This window comes from Sander vitreus, chromosome 20, assembly GCF_031162955.1.
Source record: "Sander vitreus isolate 19-12246 chromosome 20, sanVit1, whole genome shotgun sequence".
In the NCBI taxonomy this organism is placed as follows: Eukaryota; Metazoa; Chordata; class Actinopteri; order Perciformes; family Percidae; genus Sander; species Sander vitreus.
The window spans coordinates 21,249,201-21,265,758 of NC_135874.1; positions in this window are offsets into that span (position 1 = coordinate 21,249,201).

Below are 16,558 nucleotides of genomic sequence, written 5' to 3' on the forward strand. Positions count from 1 at the left end.
AAATGGCCTGCATGGCAGAGTTCCAAGGAGAAAACCACTGCTGAGCAAAAAGAACATCAAAGCTTGTCTCAATTTCTCCAGAACACATCTTGATGATCCCCAAGACTTTTGGGGCAACATTCTGTGGACCGATGAGACAAAAGTGGAACTCTTTGGAAGGTGTGTGTCCAAGTATATCTGGCGTAGAAGGAACACTGCATTTCATAAAAAGGAACATTATACCAACTGTAAAATATGGTGGTGGTAGTGTGATGGTCTGGGGCTGTTTTGCTGCTTCAGGACCTGGAAGACTTGCCGTGATAAAAGGAACTATGAATTCTGCTGTCTACCAAGAGATCCTGAAGGAGAATGTCCGACCATCTGTTCGTGTACTCAAGCTGAAACGAACTTGGGTTCTGCAGCAGGACAATGATCCTAAACACACCAGCAAGTCCACCACCGAATGGCTGAAGAAAAACTAAATGAAGACTTTGGAGTGGCCTAGCCAAAGTCCTGACCTGAATCCTATTGAGATGTTGTGGTATGACCTTAAAAAGGCCGTTCATGCTCGAAAACCCTCTAATGTAACTGAATTAGGACAATTCTGCAAAGATGAGTGGGCCAAAATTCCTCCAGGACGCTGTAAAAGCCTCATTGCACGTTATCGCAAACGCTTGGTTGCAGTTGTTGCTGCTAAGGGTGGCCCAACCAGTTATTAGGTTTAGGGGGCAATCACTTTTTCACACAGGGCCATGATGGTTTGGATTTTTTTTCACCTTTAATAATTAACACCTTCATTTACAAATTGCATTTTGTGTTTACTTGTGTTGTCCTTGACTTTTGTTTAAATTGGTTTGATGTTCCGAAACACTTAAGTGTGACAAACATGCAAAGGAACAGGAAATGAGGAAGGGGGCAAACACTTTTTCACACCACTGTATATATAAAGCTAATATTATGACAGAAGGAAATAAAAGAGCAAATTGGATTTCTTCTCAGCCAGACTAATTAGGAGTTACAATTAACATGAACCTTCATTAGTGTGTGGGACCGTGGCATGGCATTTTGTGTGTGGCGAAAGTGTATTCATATACATCATAACTCTTAGGTCTCTATCTCATCATCTAAGTGCACTGCGTGAAGCGCATGGCACAGGTGCGTTTAGGGAGTGTCCAAATCCACTTCTGCTAGTTTGACTGCGAAAAAAAGGGTCTGTGCGCCAGGCGCATGGTTCAAAAGGGTTGTACTTCGTGGTTTGATTAATCATAGGTGTGTTTTAATGTTGTGGTGTTGTCTCTCTCTCTCTCTTCACAATGAATCCATCTAGTTGCATCAACAAATGCAACTAATGGTTCATGAAGCTTCACGTGGACATTACACACTGGTCACTCTGAGCGACACCTTTCATACTACGCACAGTCATTTGACGAGTGTTAATTAGTGCAGCTTTAACTTGTTAGTTACACAGTTACAAATGCAGTTATATAGGTGCAGAGGTATTTGGGGTTGTAATTGCTGAAGTAATGACACGCAGATGTGGTTCAAACCTGAGGCATATGTAAGGAATATATTTAGGCAAAGGAAGTGCTGAAGTGTGTTGCTTAATTGAAGCCGTTATGGGTTACTAGAGTTCTGGTTATTTGTTGTCCCAGTCCACTTTAAGTTTGTTTTTAGGGCTGTCAAACGATTAAACATTTTTAATTGCTGAATTTCTATAGTTAATCGCATATTTTATCACATGATTAAAATTCTATTTTGCATTTCAGAACAGTTTTTGTACATATTAACAATGGAAAGCAATTTTTACCAGTGTATCTTGATTGGGAATCAAATGAATGCAAAGAGTTACTTTATGAACTTGATTTTAAGATTTGTAATTTTTTATTTACGTAAACCAAAAAAAAAAGAGTCATTATTGCACAATTCCTCCAAGTACCTAACTAAAAAACAAAAAATCCCTATCCTTACTAGAGTCAATATAGTGTTTAGTAACTTCTAAATAATGTTGATTACTCACTGACGTCCAGTGATCACTGGTTAATGAGACAGCATTTGCAGCACCTTGCAGTACAGGCTGTGTATGGTGAAACTACTGTCCCCTCGACAGCAACGAGACCGGTCAGAACATGCCAACCGTAGTACGTCTTTAAGACCCGAGTCCTCTACGATGCTGACAGGTCTGCAGTTAGTTGCCACCCGTTTAGCCCACTAGCGGGTAGCATTACGTTAACTGTACTACTATGCTTAGCTCCGTAGGTGGTAGCTCAAGCTTGACGTGCTTCGGTGATATTCGGCTTTACACAACGTGCATATGGCTTTCGACTTGTCTACGAGCCGTCCGGGAGTTTTGGAAAATAAAAAGCTCCATTCAGAGTTATTGCTGCTGTGTTTCTCCATGCCTGCAGGATGTGTTAGGAGGAAGTGGCAGCTTGATGATAAGTAACGGTGCTGCAAAGGGTCAAAATAGTAGCCTGTTAGGCACGACGCAAAGCCGAGTGAAGTGTAAAGTAAATCAATAAATGCCGGCAGGCGATTCAAAATGTATCGCGTCGGCCCTTAATCGCATCGCGATTAACGCATTAATGCTGACAGCCCTAGTTTTTTTGTTATTCAGCATTAATGGTGCAGTAAGTGATACTGTGCAAAGATTGTTATTTGAACTCAACTGTCAACAAATACAACCCCACCTTCAGAAGCTCCGCCCCCCCCCCGATTCCCGGACAGATAACTACTGGCTGGCCAGCACATTCACATGCTTCCTCCCTCCCTACCACCAACTGTCGCTGCCTGTTGCCGATTGGCTGGAATAGCGTTTTGTGGCTTGTGCACACCTTTTTTTTGTTTTTCCATTTACAAAGCCAGGGCTGTGTATGAACACGTGATTTAAAAATAGAGAGCTAGGTGACCGTGAGGAGATATTCGCTGAATTTGATAAAGTGTATTGGATCACTTACTGTACCTTTTTAGGCTCAAGGAAAAACATCATGTCATGTCTCTACACAAGTGCCTTTGGTACCAGCCCTTCTCACAAGTGAATCCTTTGGCTTTAAATAAATTGTGACATGAAGGTATTACATTGTCATAGGAAAGTTATCGCAAACTTTGACAAAGTGCAAATGCAATCATTAGCGACTCTCACAGGATTTTCTCTGGAAGTTTTCTGTACTGTCAGACAGTTGCATGCAAGTTATTTTTCTCACATTGGTGGCCAATTAAATTCTACTGTAGGTGTTTAGCATTTTACTGCAGGACATCCCAACCTGTCTCAAACAGCACAATATAACCAGCTCTGAAACGCAATGTGTCACTGTACTGAGTTCACACTAAACATTAAAGACACGGATGTTTTGAAAATTGTACATTTTAATGATTTGGTGCATTAAATGAACCAGCATTGACACCAGTTTTGCAAAAGTCTGATATGTGCCTACTGTAGATGTTCCCCACTGTGCTGGCACAGAACACAGTGCAGCACAGTGAAGCTCTCACAGACTTTCAACCAGTTCCACAATCGTTTCGCAGCTCTCTGTGAAGGTTTGTCATACTTACAAGTATGGATATCAAATGAATCAAACTTTCTACTCTATTTCTAATAATAGTTTGTCATCCAAAATGGGGCCATGTACAAAAACATTTTTTTTCACCATGAAAACATTTTTCCAAAATGTTTTATGGATGTTGCTGTTGTGTTATTCTGCTATTGTTGGAGGCTCCTTCATACTCAAACTCAGTTTTAGCAATTTAAATGACAATACAGTGACCTTACAAGGAGGCAAAAGGTGACAAAGTACAGTATACTGCAACGTTGTTTAATTTCACGTTGTTTAAGTTGCAAGTGTTAAAGACAGTGGCCAATATAACACAATGTTTTATACATATGCATTTACATACATAAGCTATACATTGTTTCTTACATATGTTGGAATGCCTCATATGGGTTTCAACCTACAACTTAATTCTGCACCTTAAACAATCAAATGTCTCAAATCTCATTAATGGTGAGACATTGGTATAATTACAGTTTTACTTTCTTAGAACAATGTTATTTTCCTGCTCTCTCTACACTGCATTTTACTTTCACTGGTGCTGGTAATGAGAGGCAATTGGAGGAATAACTTTAAAAACATGATCCTGTGTAAAGAGAGGGAGGGGAAAAAAGCCACATGTAACAGCAAGTACAAGTATTTACAAGACATCTTTATTTTGAGAATCCTTGCAGTAGTCTTACTGCTGTCATAGGCTGCCAGTCTTCTCAGCTAGGACCCCTCCTAGCATAGAAAAGGTAGTCTGCACTCTTGTGAATATTACAAGCTTACATTATTATAGCAGCAATATCAGCAATGAATGCATCTCATTTCAATTGAACTCTTTTAAATTTAAATACTTTGTCACTCAAGGGGAAATTTCAGGCAAGTGTGTTTGCAAACACATACTGGAATAGCCAATTTTTATTTATTGGATGATTTTTAAAAAAAGAACCGTACAGCAGTATTTACATAGGTTGACACAAACCAATCTCAAACACTATGTGGGGGGGGAAAAAGTTGCAAGTGTTAAAGACAGTGGCCAATACAAAAATATGTATTACATATGTCCTGCAAAGGCAGCAGTCTTATGGAATTCAGTTTTTCACATTTTTGGGAGCTTGCAATATTCAATGTGTGGACCTCTCCTTTTTTCTATTAACCATCTTTGCTTATTACATAATGGCACTTACTGCACATTGTCATTTTACCATGATTCTGGATTAGCCGATGTTTGAACACGTTATTGTCAATTGTTTTTGATAGGGACCATTTCTTTGGCAGAATGTAATCCTGACAATGTTTCAGAGACGTTTCACAGCAACGCTCTGAGCACCACAAATTAAATTCCATTCACCAAAACCAATTTGTATGGATAGATACGGTTTTCTACTCGAATGTAGAGGAAGTGAGAGAACGATTCTGGTTTAGTGTTGTCTGAAAAAGAGTGAGTATTATGAATGAATAAACACAAGTCAAGAGGTAGTACACTTTGTAAACGCCTTCATTTGTTATTGACCAAGTACAGTATGTGTCCACTTGTGTGTTGGTGACTAATAGCTGCTTCTTGAATTAATCATGCATTAGTTTGTTGCTGCAGGTCAATGTATGTGCTTGTGCATTTCTCTACAGTGTGTTTGAAGTGTGTGGGTGTGTGTCTGTAGAGCTAATATTATGACAGAATGACACAGAGGCTCAAATTGGATTATATAGCAGCGGGCTGATTAATTACTACCCTCAATTAACATGGACCCTCATTAGCGTGTGGGTTAGCTTTGTGACTTCCTGTGTCTGGTGTGGGCAACTTTTTCATAGCTCTGACCTCCCTCTCTTACTCTGTCTCCCCTGATCTCTCTCTCTCTCTCTCTCTCTCTCTCTCTCTCCCCCAGTGTCTGACTCTTTCTTCCCTCCAGTGTGTTTCCTAACATCTATTCATCATCTCCGTTTAGATGTGTGAGTGTTTTTATGCATTTGTGTTTCTGTGTGAGGGCATCACTGTGTGTTCATTTGTTTGTGTCCCTATTCTCCATTCTAATTAAGGTGATGTTCTGTGAAATCGCTAATTGCTGCCTCTTTGACCCAGCTCAGGTTTTAAGGGGCTGTGTTTGTGATTTTGTGCGCATTTGCTCCAGTCTGAGTTTGGAAAAAGGCTTAATAAATTATTGAATTAAAGGTAATATTTGTTCAACTATCAACAACCTTTTTTGAGGATGAAAACAAAGAAATGCATTTGCTAGTGTTCTCATCCACTAATGGCCACAACAACCAAAGTGGACATTTTAACCAGAGGATAAGTATATATTAATTTAGTTTCTCGCTCTAATGGACAGAGCGGTTATTGACATGTCACAATGACCAAAGACAGTTGTGGGCTGGTTTAAACTACTACAGGACCACTCATTGGGCCATTGAACATTTTTATCAATACTTATTCAGCAAATACGTTTCTTTGACTATTTACTGCATTTTTTTTTGTTGTTTTTTTTAAATTGCTTTATCAACGAAAAACAATTCACAATGTACAAACTAGTTTACAGTATTTAGAAAAAAAAAGCTTGTATTGAAAGCCAGATTCTGTAGCTCTCTGAGACAGAGACCCGGGTGGCTAGCTGTTAGCTAGCTGCTACTAAAAGGAAAAAAGCAGAAGCTAGACACAGCACCAGAGGTCTGATCCCCATGAACCGATCCCGGATCACCCCGACTCTCTGCCGGATCAGCAAACTTAACTGCAGCAACAGAAAGTTTGCTGGGATCAGACCTTGGCCTGGGGCAAACATTAGCTGCTGCCATTATCTTTAGGTAGCAGCTAGTTGGCTGCTTTGCTAACACCTCCGCTGGCCACCAGCCCACTGTCAACCTGGCCCCGGCGCTGGGGTTTGCACTGGCTAAACTGGAGTTGCTACTGCACAGCTGTGAACTGAAAGTCCATCTCCGGAGCCGGTATCCACTCTTCATGGCGAAATTGTCTCGGCAGCGGGGCGAGATGGAGGGAGGCAGGGAGAGGGAGCTTGGCTGTGCCTGGATTGCTTCGTATTTGCTCGGCATATCCATCTGGGAACTTTCCGTTGGAGAACTTTTGGGAAGGGGCTAAAATACTGGTTAGCTGATTGGATAAACCATCGGTCTATCACCACCTTCTTCACGACTAGCGGAGCCAGTTGATATATCAAACTCTTGCCGAAACCAGTCGGGAGAAGAGCAAAAACATCTTTTCCTCTGAGAAAAGCCTCCAGTGCCGTTTTTTTGCTCTTCTTTCAATTAAGGAATGCTTTCTCATTCGGATAAAACTTGCACGATAGCTGCGTTCATCTCATCCCTGGAAGCCGCCATGTTTAGACTGAACCGTCGCTTCTCGTTGCATCACACCTAAACCCACCTCAAAACCAACGCTGATTGGTCAATCGTTTGGCGAACAGCTCCTAATTTTCTCTATCTCAAGATGCCAGACTAATCTGCGAGTGGAAAACTGGAGCTCGCAAGATCAGGACGGTCTCACAAGGGTAACTAGCTAGTTGCTTTAGTCTTAATCTGTGAGATAGGGCTCCACACCCCTTCATTTGAATATAACAAGTGGGAATAAATAGAGGGAAATGAAATAAGTCCACTGAAATAAAATGCAAGTAAAACCTATTTATTTATTGATTGAACTATATTGACTTATATTTACATTTCTTTACAGTATATTTGTATTACCTGCTACCTACTATTTAAAGTGGCTATATGTAACTTTCAGTTTGTGTTGATTTCAGCAGCCCCTTTGGACAAAAGTGGTGTTTTTTTATCACACTTACGGTGCTTTTTTTGCCCACTGTAGATTACTGAGTTAGCTTTAACGGGAGGTCATCTTGTTGCGATGAATGTTTTGCTCAGACAGAAAATCATTCACTGACAACAAAAGAATACGTTACAGATGCAGTGTTGCATTATAAGTGTTGCATACGGTAACTTAGCCTACTTTGGATGTATCGTGAGCTAAACCGGGTAACGTTATCACAATCACTGTGTCATGAGCCAAAGCATTAAGAGTTTGTTGTAGCAAATAACGTAATAATAACTTTGATTTAGATAGCGCATTTCATGAATACCTGAGGACGCTTTACACAACTACAGGGGGACAAGGGACAGGAAAATAGGCTAACACAAATATGGACTAAAAGAAATAAAACGTCCGCGCTAAATGGAAGGAGGACGTCATTTAATGTCAGCTACTGACGTACAACCACATTGCACAATCTGAAGTTCATTTATGAATGAAATAGACATATTACATACCTCAGGGGCCAATTTGGGGACATTTTTGAATCCTTTACAATCCTATAATTGTCTCCATCTGTTGAAAGCCCGACCGAGATTTCCCATGTTGTCTTTCACTTTCTCTTTTAGATTTTAGTGGTTCTTCATTTAAATTCCTTCTTTCTGTGATGGCCCTGCCCCAGTATCAGCCATAACTATAGCAGATTACTTCTAAAATAAAATTAAAATACAATAAGGCTATATAAAGACATCTCCTGTTACCTTTTACCTGGCTGGATACAATAACGCAGGCTTTTCCGGTGTTAAGGCAAAATTTGTGACCCGTCAGGTAGACGGCTCTACAGAACACACATTCTGTCGTAAATCATTTGTGACTTCAAGGGAAAAATCGGACCAGGGCAGAGGCATTAATAAAATCTTTTTAAAAATAGCATTCTTTTCATTGTTAGTCTCTGTTACAAGTCATTTATGATCGTCAGATGAAAAATTACAGTTTCAGAAACGTTTAAAAGTTACATATTCAATCAGGAGAGACTCCGTTGCAGATATGCAAACATTTATTAAGATATAACCAAGTAAGTACAAACAATTATTTGGAGATTAGACTCCATTGTAAAGGGGTATCTATACAAATCTAATGTTTAGGAAAACCAAACCCATCCCCCAATGGAATCTAGACACTGGTGGTGGTGAGGAAAAATCCGAAGACGTAAAAACGAGCTGTCAGCCGGGAGAAGACCGAGAACACCGTCAAATGCCTGGAGGTAGAAGGGGAGGAGGCGGGTCACACTCCCGTCTGAAAATACAACTGACAGAAGCAGGAGAGAGAGAACCGATTTAAAACATGGTAGTATGCTGTGATTGGTTAGAACATAAGTGCCCGATTCTAATTGGTATACAGAACCGTAACACCCACTGCCCAGCTGATCAGTTAAAGAGAAGAGACAACATAATAGAAGTGTCCCTGACAGAATTTACGCTGAGCTACATTAGTCACTTTAAGGATGTCTTTCATAGGCATATTTATTAATTTAATATTGAATAAAATGGCATTCCATTTTTCTGCCTGCTTGGATCACAAAAGGGGATTTCCACCCCCTACCAGTCACAAACCAACATCATATTCACTTTGTCTAGACTGTTTAGTCCATGCTATTTCCAAGCAAATTACTTTGTCCATTACAGTTGTGTGTAAATAACTAGAATGAGATGTTGCTCCTCAGCAGGCAGCAGCCGTTGGAGTTGTCTTAAGTTGCTTTTTACATTGCTTTACATTTTTTATTTTGCTGCTTCACATTTTTGGGGACAGTATGAGATTGTCAGAAGTGAACTTCTCTCAGGAAATGGTATATATTAGCATTTCTTTCACAATTTCTATCCTGCAATATTTACTAAATTGTACAATTTAAATCTGGTAAATTATTCTATTTGTGCAAGGCACGGCATTCTGCAATGCATGATCCTTCACAAAGCTCATTACGCAAATGCTAGGTCGGCAAAACATTCCCCAACGTACAGTAAGCAATGCTTGCTATAAATGAAGAACAACAAACAATAGCCTGACAATCTTATTCATATGCTGTGGGCCTGCCCCAGGTTAACAGAAACATTCAAAACTTATTGAAATGTATTACATATTTCTGTAGAACCTAACCCCTTCACAGCTATATTTTGAATCTTTTCCATGGCAATGCAGAGGGTTATTGCCTTCACTACACTGTAGCCAGACACCTAATTCTCCGCAAATGGAAACACGTCTACCCACCTAGCCATAGTAAATGGACTGCAGATCAAATTTGGGAAAGTTATATTTTCTTTAAAAGGCTCACTAAAAAAACTTTTGGTGAGACCTGGGGATTTTTTATTTTTTTTTTAGATTACATAGACACACTGTCTTCTCTGCCTGATGACTTGGTGAGCAATATGGCCAATATAGCACTCTCGTGGCCATATCGAATTTCCTAAACTGTGTACAGCTATAAAATACGTTATGTTCATCAGAACTTTAGAGTTTATGGGCTGTTTTTGTTGTGCACTTCAGCTTGAACAGTGGTCTCAGTAGGCTTATAACAACTGCATGTTCACCTTAAAGCTGCTTATCAATATTTTGACATTAATAATGGGTCAAATAAACCAGCGGCTACCTGCCCAGCACCCAGGCTGACCGACGATTAGCAAGTTGGTTAGTGACCTGGTGGACACAGTGAAGCATTCAGCAGCTAAAGAGCTAGATATTTCCCTCAGAAGTTGGTGAAAACCAAAACAACCATGTTACGATCAACAGAGGGAACACAGACGCAGCACACAGACTCTGATGTGGAATAATAGGGAACGTGTTATTGTCAAGTTGCAGATAATGAAGATGGCCGTGGAGAGGGCAATCCGGCTGGGTGAGACGCAGGAAGTGGGAGCTGACTGGCAAAGCGGGGACAGGGTAATGGAGATATCTGGTTGAGAGCGGGGCTAAGCAGTTGATGAGCAGCCAGGCAGAGATGATGGGGCACAGGAGAAGCAGGTTAGAAAAACACAAGGAAATACACTTGAACGCAAAATTGAAACTGTGACACTACCACTGTAGGTGATACAACAATCTGGCGAGGAGTGAAGAACCGGGTTACTGCAGCGTTGATTAGTGGTGGGTTGCAGGTGTGTAGCTTGGAGCAGGCGAATCAGCTTGGCAGCAGTCAAGAGCTGGGAGAGTGAAGGGAAGCGCCATGCTCGCAATACAGACAAACGCATACAGAGAAACAGACAGGAGAAATGGGAGGGGAAAACACAAGAAAGACATAGAAATAACAATAACCCAGGAATTATGTGACAGGCCTGAAACATCACAGCAAATAAAAGCTAGTTGCTCCATGGCTGCTGAATGTATAAATACTAGGGGTGTTAATCTCTCACCTTTTTTTTATACGAACTGATACATATCTAGATACGTATCAGGCTACAATATGGTTCAGGGACGATACATTTTATTATAGAACGATTCAGTTCGATTCAATGTTGAAACGATTGGGTGCGATTAGCTGAGATACCATTCAGGCTAACAGATAGTTAATATTTGTTTAACTTCAACATTTATTTCCCATTATAAATTCACATAGGCCAAATCCTTAAAAGAAGCATTGCCTACCTTCAAATAAAAGTAACGTTACATAGCCATTGTGAGCACTCCAATAATGATCATATCACATCCCTCACGCACATACATAAACCAAACACACACCCATCTCTTTTAACGGCATTGCAAACAACGCAGCTGCTTCGTTGAATTGACAGCGAAGCTTTAGTCAACCGATTCGTAGTCCATATCCTTGACGTTCCACTTCCGGGATTGCTCTGGTGCCGCAGGAAATTCTGTCGGATGCATGTATTTTCCATTTCCTTCCGCTTCTTTGTGTTGGAATTTTAAATCCGGTGGATTAATGAGACTATTTTTGACTGCTCCTCAGATCTCTGCAGGGTAAATTGAGACAGCTAGCTAGACTATCTGTCCAATCTGAGTTTTCGCTCGCACGACTATTTTGCAGCGGCTCAGTGCAGAGCTTAGCGCCGCCCATGACAATTCTGATTGGTTTAGTGAAATGCCATTAATCCAGAGCACTTTTTCCTCCCATACTCAAATGCTATGTGGAGCAGCCAGACCCTCCTTCAGCGCGCTTTGGAGGAGGGTATGGCAAAGCGAGGCTAACCAACTTGTAACGTTAGAACCGGGCCATCGGCCGAATCTTGGTCCATGTAAACTGATCCAGGGATCCGTGTATGGATGTAGTCGTATCTGTGATTAATACAACCGGATACCGAGTCGTATCGGTGAATCGTTACTCCCCTAAATGCGCTACCGTTTGCATGCACGTTTGTTAAAATAACTAAGTTGATAATGTGAAATGTGTTCTGTTTATCTTGTTGTGGAGTTCTGCAAAAAAACAAAAACATGGACGCCTTCATTTGGAGGCAGGACAAGACTAAAGCTCTTAAAATGTTACTGGACTGAAAAAAACACATTTCAACTCGACAGATTCTTCATAAGGCAAAAAATAACCTTTCAGCATACAGTATGCCCATACGACCCTTTTTCTTGCTTGCTTTCTACCACTTTATAGTCAATGTACTGTAAACTGTATCTGACAGCCATTAGAAAATGCTCTCCTATCTAGACCAGGAAGCTGGAAGTCACACTTGGCATGTAAATGATAGTCTGCTGACAGACTATTGATTATATATGGCTTTGTTAGACGCAATATAATAGCCAGGACAATGAAGTATTGCAAAAAGAGCAGTAGACATATCTGATAAAGCAATTTCTACTTGAAGGGGCAGTGCTCTACATTTAGAAACGCAAACAAATATTTGCTTTGTAATATATAGTGAAGTAATGGCATCCTGAGCATAGAATGAAGTCCCATACCCTTTGTGTTTCGTTATCCGAGCTTCTCTGTTAATTGTTTTGATAGCCGTTCGGCTGCGCGTGCCGCATGACCGTGCCGCATGACCGTGCATGTACACATGAAAAAACTATATTTTAAGTATTGGGAAACAATCGTTTATCAGTGTTTTTTGCCCCCAATGGCGCCGTCTAAGTAGAGCTTCAACATGTCGGAAGGGATATTTGAAATTTGAAAACTACTAACTTCATTGCAACATGGATTTTATTTTTGCAGGTTTGGCCATGTGGTGACATAGCTTAAAATGAGTCTGAGAATGAGAAATGTGTTAAATATGTTTAGTTTAGCCTCACTTTGCCAGATCTTCCTCCACAGCGCTGCAGAGGAGCGCCTGGCTAGTCCACACAGGATGGGAGAAAAACATGCTCTGGTTTATTGGCATTTCTTTAAACCAATCCCAATCATCATGGGTGGCGCTAAGCGCCGGACAGAGACACGGTGCTGCTGTGAAATAGCCTCGGGAAGGAAGTTGTTTTGGTGGAATGTATACATTCAAAAGTTGTTTTAGTCATGCAACAGAAAACAAAGATTGGACGGATAGTCTAGCTAGCTGTCTGGATTTAACCTGCAGAGATCTGAGGAGCAGTTAACCATAGTCCTCATAAATCCATTGGAGTTTAGAATGCCAACACAAAGAATGTGGAAGGTGACGGACATCTGGCCGAAAAGAGGGACATCCGGCGGAATTTCCGACGGCACCGGAGCAATCCCAGAAGTGGAATGTCATGGATATACTGTAGACTATGTTTTGTTTGAATATGGGGATTGTCAGTTTCAGAAAGGCACAACATATTTTGGATGCAGCCTCCAAATGCGAAGTCATTAAGGTGTTGGATGGGGTTTGCTAAAGCTGTTGACCCTCCGACAAGCACATCTGAAAGAGTATACTGGCGCCTCAAAGCAAATTAACACTTAACGCAATTAATGCAACCTGAAGTATTCCGATGGTTCCTTGGCAATCTCATGGTAATGACAAGATTCCGGGAAGTCCTTTTGCCTTGCTAATGAATTGTTCCTGCACGTAACTCCTTGTAAAAGTATAACATGTTAACTAGTTACGCTTAGAGATGCTAGTAGGCAGATTTGTTGACGTTGTTTCCCCCTGCCTTTATGCTAAACTAAACTAAACCCTTGCTTGCTCTAGCTTCATAATAAGGGTACAGATATGAGAGTGGTACTGATCTTTTCAAAGTTTTGGCAAGAAAGCTAATTCAGTTAAGCTATTCAGTTAACGTGAGTAGGGTTGGGTACCAAAACGCGGTGCCAATAGGGCACTGGTTCCGACGTAAACGGTAGTAACGAGACCGAATAAGAACGAAACTTTCGGTGCCTGACTCTTTTTTTTCAGAAGCTTCACTGCACGGGACGCTATGTTACCGTTAGCTAGTAGCTTGATTAAACACAATAGTTTAAAATGCTGACAGATTACATTAAGCGGTGTAAAGTGTGACTGTATTTCCCTGTAGAGGATTCCAACACCGGGACGTAACGTCTGACTGCAGCTGCCGTTGTCGGAAAACTGGCCAGCCTTGTGGTGCATTTTAAGTTATTGTAAAATACCCTTTTCCCATCTGGTGTTTGTTTTTTGTCATTTACCAGCAATTTACTGGTGAAATAAATCAGTTATAAGTTATTGTTATTACATTATTAATCAATCATTTAATTTTGACCATATGGCCTTAGCAATAAACAAGCCGTTCTTTAATGTCCCAACTGTCGTTTTGTGCTCCTTTTTTTTTTTATATTATATACATTATAAATATATATATTTTGGTTTAGGCACCGGCACCGTTTTAAAAGTATCGTTTTAGCACCGGTATCGTAAAAAACCCAAACGATACCCAACCCTAATTGTGAGTATAATGTTATCATAACCAATACAACTCAAAACTAACAAAATAAGAGCCACATTATTATAAACGCTTTATCATTTAAATGTTTTACCTGCAATTAACACACATTCTGGAAACCCTAGCTCCATTTGTGCTGGAACAACAACGCTCTTTGTCTTGTTTGTGCCATAAAGCAGCTCAGCAGAATAACCACTGTATGTGAGCTGTTAGAGGTTAGTAGAGGCTTACTGTCCCCCTCTCTTTTTTGTAGTTTACTTATTAGGTCAGTGGATTAATGTGAAAATAAAAAGATGCATGCAGTTCCTTTTTTAAATTGTAAAAATGATCCTCTCTGCCACTAAGCTTACTTTTGCAAAAGGAAAACCTACTTTTTTGTTGCTTGTGAAAAACGGAGCACACATTTCCACCGTGCCAGCATCCCCCTGTCTCTCTACGACACAAACACATTCAGTCTACCTTCTTCGCCTCTCAAGTCATATGCCAGCCCCTCCCTTATTCTGTCTTTTCATTCTAATGTTTTCTCTACTCTTCATCTTTTTACCTCCTCTTCCCCTTCTTGTCGTCTGTCTCTTTTTCTCCTCCATCCCTTCCTTCCATCGCACTCCTGTCCCCGCCTCTTGTTGCCTTTCTCTCTCTGCTCCCCTGTTTGCTGGCTCCCTCCCTTCATCTCTCTCTGCATTGCAGTATCTGTGTCAGCCATCGGCATAGGCTGCCGTGTGTGTGTGTGTGTGTGTGTGTGTGTTTCGTTTGTTAGATACTGCAGTCCCTCCTAAGCAGCTGGACAGGAACTGAGATGGATAGCGTTCCTTCACCCCACTATTCTCTTTTCCTCTCCACTCTCTTCTTTCATCCATCCTCTCTACTGTTTTTTTATCTACTTTTGTTCCATCCTTTCTCATTCTCCCTTTGTGAATTTCCTTTCTTTAATACACTTTTATCTTGTCTTTTCTTCTCTCATGCCAGACTGTACACTCTGTTTTTCGTTTCTTCCTGTCTTAAATTCTCCTATTTTTTCTCATTACACCTTCGTTCTTTCCCCTACCTTGCTACCTCTCTTGTTTTATGGTTTAAAACATGGCCAAAGTTTGTTACATAGACATGCATTACATAACAGCTGATCACCATTTCCAGACTGTTTAATCTCACCCATGACCAGCACAGAGTACAGACAAGCGCTAAACTCGCCTCATGCTGAGACTGTACTTAAGGACACTAGTATCCTCCTGGCAGGGTCCAGCTCAGTCTCGTTTGATCTACTGTTCGCCTGCAGTGACTAGCCAGCCACCAGAAACACCTAAGTTCTTCTGCATCGCTGGCTCTACCGCCGTTCCGGTCATACCCTCCAGACGTGCAAATCTTTGTTATTACAATTAATGAATCAAGAGCCCTGAGGTGCAGTGGTCAGTGCTATAATACAATAGATCTTCAGACTACAGTAAGTACAGTAACACTGTCATAGTTAACCCATTAATATTGAGTTGTCAATGACACTATTCAGTGCATAAGGTTTTCCTTAGTCGAACCATGGCACAGCAATAAGATAGTTGGGAAATGTGTAAGCCGAAAAGATAAGCAAAGGGGATTGACAGTGCATTGTCTGTCTGTGCATAATTGAGTGCAAGTGCAAAAGTGATTATCCAGTCGAAGCTGGTTTTTAATCAAGCACATTTCCTTCCTTCAATGACGTACCAGTAATGATGAGCTCTCTCAGACAGGTGGCATCCTGGTGCATCAAATCCTCAAAAAAAAAATCCATTAGTTCAAACAAGCATGCTCTATTAACATAAAGGCCTGTTTACTCGTCATGAGGAGCACTACACAACCTGTGATAATAGTTCTGTAACGTCGCCTGAGACTTTGGAAGTCAAAAGCAAAATAACCCTGATGATGTCATCGATGATGTCATAGATGTAATTGGGGTTATCTGGGCTTGGGTTTAGAGACTTTTTTCTTTTTTGCAGAAAGCCTGTGATACAAACTAGGGTAAAGGAATTTAAATGATGTGGGCATTTATCAGGCAGGAAGGGTTGAACTAAATTATGCTATTGGTATATGTAGGGACCAGTGTGTTTGGAGCTTGACCCATAATAGACAAAACATCCTGATAGTCTCGGCCTCTGCCGCTTTGACTTTGACCAATCTCTTTTAAAATGTGTCTCCTGTGAGTCCCCCAACCTAATAGTAGTGTAACACTGAATGGTTGATTAACTAATTAACTATTAACTCAAATTATCATTTTCAAACTCACAGCAAAAGAACTTTGGTTGACTGAGTTTTTATAGCGTACATGTTAGCAAACAGGCTAAAAAGGCTTCCATCCAAATGTAGCGCACATTTTAACCCAATTTCCAGACAATATGCAAAAGAATGTGAATTAATGTGCATTTCCATCCACTACTGTTTCAATGGTTCAACAAGAAACAGCTGGTTCTGCTAATTCCCTAGGAAGGTGCCATTAAACTATTACAGAAGAAGAGTCCTGTGAGATGACATTTAAAAAAAT